Source organism: Malurus melanocephalus, unplaced genomic scaffold (assembly GCF_030028575.1).
Source record: "Malurus melanocephalus ecotype Western Australia unplaced genomic scaffold, MMel_1.1 scaffold_68, whole genome shotgun sequence".
Classification (NCBI taxonomy): Eukaryota; Metazoa; Chordata; class Aves; order Passeriformes; family Maluridae; genus Malurus; species Malurus melanocephalus.
Window position 1 is genome coordinate 2,649,459 of NW_026623300.1, and position 7,890 is coordinate 2,657,348.

Sequence of the window (7,890 nt, forward strand, 5' to 3'; positions counted from 1 at the left end):
AAAAGGGAGGCTCAACCTGAATTTTTTGTGAGAAGCTACAATGACACCCATTGAATTGCCTTCTTGCAGTRCATCACTATGCTGGAAATTCAGCTGCTGGGTCAACTTCGAAAAACAATCTTTTAAATTCATTCAGGAAAGGACTTGCCAAATTAATGGAGACAGATCAATCAGGAACAATGAAACACGGCAGTCCAGGTGCACAGATTTTTGCCAGAAATGGACAAGGTGTCCTGAAGGAAAAAATCACACGATGGATCTTTAATTCTTTAACCTGTTTCCTAATCATCTGTTACTGGCCACTGTTGGAAACAGGACACAAAATCCAGTCAATATTTTAACCAAGTCAGTAGGACACCTTGGCTGTCAGCTCCAAGTTTAAAATAAGCATGCTTGAGAATACAGGTCGTGCCAAAGGAAGGCAAACAGCAGAGCTCCTGGCTCCCAAGTGAGCGAGAAAAGTAATTTTCTGCATGGAAAGCTCCAAGTAATAAAGTCTCTTTAAAGCTTTACTAGCAGTAATGAAACTCCTGCATTTGGGGGAAATTTTGGGGTTTTAAACTGCCTCCAGAGAATTTTACCAGAATCCTCCTGGATTTCACCACACAGAGAAAAGTAAATCATATCCCATTTTAGTGACATTTGAATCTAGAGAACACAAGTTCCTGTCAGCCCAGTTCAGTGTTATAGTTACACATAATTCACTTTTCCTACTTGTACCACAGCTCATAGTAATAGATAAGAATTAACAAATACATTTTTGTCCTGTTATACTGAAGGGAGAACAGTCACMTCAAACTGCATGCTGAAAACAGCTATCAGCATTTCCAGAAACATCCACCATGGTTTATGAGTTACCTTTCCAATCCAGGCAGCTGCAGAGAACTGCTCTCACTGTGGCATTCCCTGCTTTGGGCTGTGGCAAGGCACAAGAACATTTTCTGCAACAGTTATTTTCCTCTGGAACATCTCATGCCACTAGATAAAAGAAACAAACTCTCACTGCAAAAGCCAGCCCGTGCCACATCCCCTGCAGCAGAAGCCTGYTGATTTTTCCAAATGTGTTAAGTCCTTCTTGCTGGGGCAGATAGGAACAGCTTTACAGAAAAACACAGTGAAAGCTGTTTTAGGTGATCCTAAATGTGGCAAACACAATAGCAGCTGCAGGGAAATGGCAAGGCACTGCTGGKTTGTGTCTCTTTTTGCTGGAGCTCCGTTTGGGATATGCTGCCTACTCCTGTACTGCAAAATGTCTCCTTCCACGTTGTGTTCACAGCTTGAATTTTTTATACAACCGTCTCAGATGGCAGCAGGAGGCCAGCACCTGAAAAATGTGCGCTTGCAAGTGTTTGAGTGTGCATCCAATCGTTCCAGCCTGGAAGGAGGTGGGAACGGGCCCAGCTGTTCAACCTTTGCAGAGCTTATCTGGGAACAGCAGCCACAACTGGTGAAGCTCCCAGACACTGCTGTGTGTGTCACCCACAGCCTGCTGCACTGACACGCGTGGCCACATCCCCTCAGCACAGCAGCCTTGAACAAAATAGAGAAAGGAGAACACCCAAAAGCCAGGGATGTTAAAAATCAGGGAGTTTGCAGCCCAACCGGACTGGAGCTGTTCTTACCTGTGCCTCTGGCATTCCATCTCCCTAAAGGAGATGTCCTGCTAGATCTTCCCAATATCTGCCAGTTCTGAGTCACTGAGGAGTTCCTTTTTCCAAGGTGAAATTCTTAATCTACACGTTTCCTATCTCTGCTTCTTCTTAGAGCCTCGGAGCAAAATCTAGACCACAATAGATTGTCCCCATGTTGCTTAATAACAAAGCAAACACACCCCCGCCCCGCAAAGCAAAAAGCAAAACTTTGCTGAAAGGAGGACAAAAAAAAAAAAATCCACGCCGACAAACCAAGCTTTTTAAGCTGTCAATCACTATCTTCTCCATGGGAAACAATGTGGAACAATGTGGCAAGAACAGAACAGACTAAATGCCACATGGCTGAAGTTGCTGGAAAACAAGGACTGAAACTTGTAAAAAAACCACAGACCACTAGGTCTCGATAGATGATTGAAACAAAAGATTTAAGCAGCAGCTTATCTGTATTGTTTCCCCTGCTAAAAGGCCCAAACTCAACTGAATTCTCTTTCTGTAAAATACCACAAAGACAGAAGACAGGTAGGGAAGCCCACTGATGGCATTTTCTACTCCAGGCAAACATGAACTCCGGGATGGACTTTGGCACAGACTATCAGGAAGCGACAGAAACTTTTCTCTGCCTTTCTTATATTCAGGTGACCCCAGAGCCTTCTGCTAACACCTGAGCTGAACACTGGACCAATGTTATGGCAAACTCCAGCCAGAGGGCAAAAGTCTTTCTTTTCTTGTCTGGTTGARTACTGATGTTTACACAGGGACTTTGCTTCACAGAGCTGCAAACTTTTGTTCTTCCCCACTCGGTCTGCTGAAGTTCAAAGGCCTTTACAGTCAATTGTCTCATGGGAGAGCTCAGACTACAAACTGGAAAATAGGAACTSCCCTGTCTGACAAAGCCATTTCAGAAACTGCAGTTTCTGTCTCCCGTAGTAAGGGAGCACCACGGGGTGAACTGGAGAAAACKAAACCACTGCCTCAAGATAAGCAACAAACAAAACTGAGATGTGCACAGCAGTCACCTCACAGAGCAGCTGGAAAGGAGGAACTMGAATATTTAGGACAAAACCTACAGATTTTAACAGCATTTCAGGTTGACKGCCTCAGATCCAGGAGAAGCTGTTTCACTGTCCCAGTAGTTCAGTGGCTTTTGAGGAACAGTTCCACTGGCCTCTGGSACATTCCTGTGAGGATGTTCCTCCATCTGCTGCTGCTCACCCCTCTCCAAGGAGACACTGATAGACACAATTGAAAGGCCATGAGTAGGTRCAATCTCCATTTTAAGGTCACAGCTCAGCTTTGGAAAGAAAACCCCTCAAACCAACCCTAAATAAATGCACCAAGCAGTCAGGAATCCTTCTCTTCCAAGCAAACCAAGCCCARCATGCAGGTGCATTAACCAACACAGTGCTCCAGAACTGCTGGACAATGTTAGCACTCTTAGAGTGCCAATAATCATCACAGAGTTCAGCTCAGCAATGCTGGGGAAATCCACAGAAAGTGTTATAAAACAGCAAAAGTAAAGCCTCTCCAAACTGACACAACATAGGAAAGAAACCAAGATTTCAAGGCAGAAATWTTCTCAAACACAGTCAAGATCTGTACAATCCTCTTTACAAACTCTACAGCCAGCACTGCAAGGCACAGCACTTGACAACAGGACAGMCAGCAAATGATCTCATTGCAAACACCTCACACGCTGCCAAGGCATTCTATTGCCTTCCTGACTCGTGCCAATTCAGCTGCAAATTCCAGGAACTGCTTCCTTCAGGGGGCAGGAAGGCAGACCGAGGCCATAGTTCAAGTTTTACCTGCATTGTAACAAAGGTGTAGCTACACTCCAGCATTTCCAAATACTTGARTCTCTCTTGTTCAAACCTAGAAAAACTCTAAAGGCAAGGAGTAATACTGAGCTGCCTCAAGGTGATTTGAAATGACCCTAAACCATRTAACTCCTACTGCAATTAAGTCGTAGCCTCAAGAGCACATAAGAGGAAATGTTGCTTGGGTTGTCTTCATCCAGAACTAATCCTGTGCTGGCAGAACACCTGGAATTTCACATGAATACCCACCGTGAAAGCCATACAAAGGGCAKGTTAGTGCAACATCAAGCACAAAGAACCAGAAGCATGTTTGTACACTGCAGAAGTACACAGAGATCATGTTGCATTTCACACAAATGTGAAACAATCCTCTATTGCTTAAGAAGTCATCCRTACCCAAACAATTTTTTTCTGCAGCACATTGCCCAAATTACTGCTGTTACAGYTTATGACTATTTTGCACCACTGTTRTAATTCCCACAAAACATTGGTAAATCACCAGTTTAATGAAGACAAAATGAGACATTCATGTGGCCTAATCACACAAACTTGTAGTAACACTGAGGATTTGGGGCTACTTTAAAAGGAATAGTAGAACCTTGAAGAGGGAATTTACCTTAAAATTCCATTAAACTGTCAGTGCTTGAATCTAGCCATCGGTTTTTATTTCTCCCCGAATGACCTTTGAAAAACCCTCATGGCCTAAGGGGGAAAACAATTTAAAAAAAAAAAAAAAAATCAAACCTCAGTCCTGCCCCTGATGCCCACCTCCCCCCACCAACCCCTCCAGATAGTATGCACAGGGAAGGACACCTCTACCAATGAAGTAAGAAACATTTGAGAGACCTTTGGAAGATTTTTTTTTTTTTTTACCCAATCAATCTGGAATGCATCTGTCCCCAGATGTTTGCCTGCAAATTTCTCCCTCACTTCTAGGAAATGAATTCAAGGCTGAATTTTCCAGGTCCAGGGAAAACCTGAAGCAGCACCTGCACCTCTTGGTGGTCACCATTTCCTCACTCTGCAGGAGCACTCCCACTTCAAACACAYGATATGAACTGAGGCTCCGGAGTGAAATCAATTTACAGCCAAGTCAATCTGYTCTTGTATTTAAACCCCTCTGTGGCACTGAAGTGCCGAGCTGTGCATTGATCCCTCTACAGCTTCATTCTGGTGCTGAAGCCCCCGATGGASAGCACAGGCAGACCAGAGCCCTCCTGCCAGTTCCCGGTGCTGTCTCCACCTCTTGAACGTCACTGCAGTGGCACAACAGGAGCGCCCATTAGGAGCTCTTTGGGGTCACCTGCAATTCCCYGCTGGCTGATGCCACACCAACATGTTCAGACCGCTCCTTCCTACTGGAGCAACTCTGGCACACAAGGGAAGAGCAGTCAGCAGTGAATCTGCAATCGTTACAGCAGCTCTGTTTAGAACAAGGCTGACGCGTGGGTGAGCTGCAGGAGCCCCAGCTACACACAGCTCCACACTGAAGAGCGAGCACACATTTCCAAGTAGCTCCATTCTCATTCATCTTCGATCTGCATTTCTCTACATCCCACACAGAGTCAAGAAGCTGAGACGTTAGTTCCTCAGAAACTTTATTTTCATTCAAACTACAGAAATAAAGTAGTACCTTCCAATTTCCCGTTATATTTTCTGCGTATTTGTACGGCTCAGGGTGAGATGCACTAGGATAAACTACCCTGTACACAGGGAGGAAGATAAGGCTCAAAAACTAGCTTTACTTCAAAGAATGCCAAACCTTACCTACGAGGTTGGCTCCAACTCTTTGATAACATTAATAGGCACAACATAGGAAAAAAGGTTGATCTAAACTACCTATTGTAAGCAAAATCCAGTAATACATTACAGAAAGTCAAACAAACCTTTCAGAAATAACAAAACAGTTTTCTACTTTGAAAAAATAGATGAGTCATTTTTGCTTTATATACTATATATTCACACACACTTTCAAGTATCATTTTCACTATTATCATACTTACATGGCTAGAGATAAAAAAAAATGAAATCCCGTAAGCAGATTATTATGCCAAAGAAGTCACACACGGTCTTTATCTGGATTTAGCAACACCTGGAATTCTCCATGGCATCACAGTGACTAAAAAAGCAGTGACTAGACTCAGTGTAATTTTTCCCTTTATTAAACATGTTTTTGTAAGGCTTGAAAAGCATCAGGATTTAGAAAAATGGAGACAAGAAAAGCATAGGCAGTCATGAACCCCACGCAGTCATAAACCTCACAAATTCACAGCTAAGCTTGTCACATGCTCAGTACTAGCAGGGAATAAAAAAAAAATAAAATCTGAGTTATGTTTGGTTAGCAGGCAAGCTGATACCAACAGGCAGACTTCAGCTATGATGTTTTTACATTAAGGCATCACACAAAATAACAAGTTAATGCTGAGAAGCATAACAATCATCATGTGCACAGCCATAATTCACATTTAGCTCTGGACATCAGAACCTGCTTTATTTCAAAATAGAAAGGCTAGGAGGGAATCCCATRGCCTTTTGGGAAAGTGCCAGGCAGACACCAGGCAAGAGGAGGAGTGACCGTGGTTTTTAGCACAGGGGAAGGAATTTAAGTGCTTATTAAAAAGTTTTGCTGCAGTGCTAGAACCAGACACCTGAAAACAAATTATGGCAGAACACAAAACTGTTAAGAGCTAAAAGGCAGAACATCTGTTTAAGCAGCTGCAGGGAATGGGTGTTCCACAAAGAGATCAAAAATGGCAAGGCTTTGAGAGATTGAACAGCTTCTGGAGCTCTGAAGCAATGATGGAGAGGTCCAGAAGGTGCATTCCATAGGACTGGTTCCACAYTGCTTGCTAATGCACTCTGCACTCCTACTCTCCACAGAATTTAGATGGACAGCTATGAAATGTCTCAAAATGACTAGACTCAGCTATTTCCTTACTGGTCATGTCATTGCCATTTGCCTGTTTCTGGCCCAACGGGAAAAGGCACAAATTTTGCATTAAAAAAAWTGTATCAAGACCTATGTAAAACCTATTCACAAAAAAAATTTGAAGTAACCACTGTTTTTAAGAGGGYAAAGTCATCTAAAAGTTAAGTGCCAGGCAGCCTGAAAGCTTTACGGTTTTAACTATCAAAGCTCAATTGTTTGGTAGAGTACTTGAGTGCAGGATGTTCTTAACTAGTTTTAAAACCATCAGGCCTAGACTCAAAACTAAAGCTTCTTGGAAACATGGGAAGCCACATATCAAAGAGAAGATCCATGTCACTTTCAGAGACTAAAATGCTATGTTTTAGGGAGTTTTTTTGCATTTAGTAAACGTCCCAGAATGGAGTCCAGAGTACTTTTTCCAAGCAATTTAGTAAGAATGGATTCCATTAGGCAGGATAGAAGTTTTGAGCTCACTTCAAACTTGGCTAAAAGCCACTATCCCAAGTTTCCAGAATTTGGGTAACTTTAAAGTTAAGTATCCTGAGCTAGAGACAACTTGATACACAAGACAGTGACAGAACAGCAGGACAAACAGGAAGTGACAATGAAAAGCATTGCACAGCCCAAGACACTATACCTAGAAGCTGCCAATTCACACATATTCCTCATCTGCCCCATCTTCACAGGTTGTATTTTGGCACATTCTCACACACMTCTTCTAGCACAGCAATTTCTGCTGTCGTTCCTTGCTCTGCTGGTTTTTTACCACATAAACCCACTTCTGCATARATGCTTTACACATTTACTCTGTAGTCTTCCCAGGTTTACTAAAACCACACAGTGACAACAGCCACCCCTTTAGCTGGGAGTTTAATGACACTGAATATTTTSCATCAATATGAGATACTTCAACRTTTACTGCTCTGTCCTCTCCTGAGCCTGTGGCTGTTACATTAATACGCAGAATGGAGAGCTCTCTGCCTTCTCCCTTAGCAAACAAACACAAACCACACCATTATAATCAAAAGAACATTAGTATGCAGCACAAAGTGRTTTGCAAGCTGGAGAAAACAAAGTTCATAGTCATTTGCTTCTAACAATGAATTAAAGGCATAGGCTGTGTGTTTGATAAAGCAACCATGGCCAGCTAATTTCTTCTCAATCTTCTAGAAACACTGTAATTGTTATGTGAGAGCCAAGAGCCTCAATTCAACCCACCTGCAGTTTTCATACACAAGTTAGCTCGCTGCTTAAATAGGTTCAGGCTCAAAAATCTGAGGCCATARAAAAAAACAAAACTTATCCATCACTTTTCTAGATGAACAAAATGCTGCTATCCTAAATAACACTCTGGTCAGTCTTGYAGTGAAATGAAACAAACCCAATACTATGTTGTTCTCACAACAGCACTAAGGTTAATCTCAGTGCTCTTTACAAAAGGGCAGCACTACCAACGTTTCCCAATGAAACTCYTTTGAGTGAGCTTGGCTGC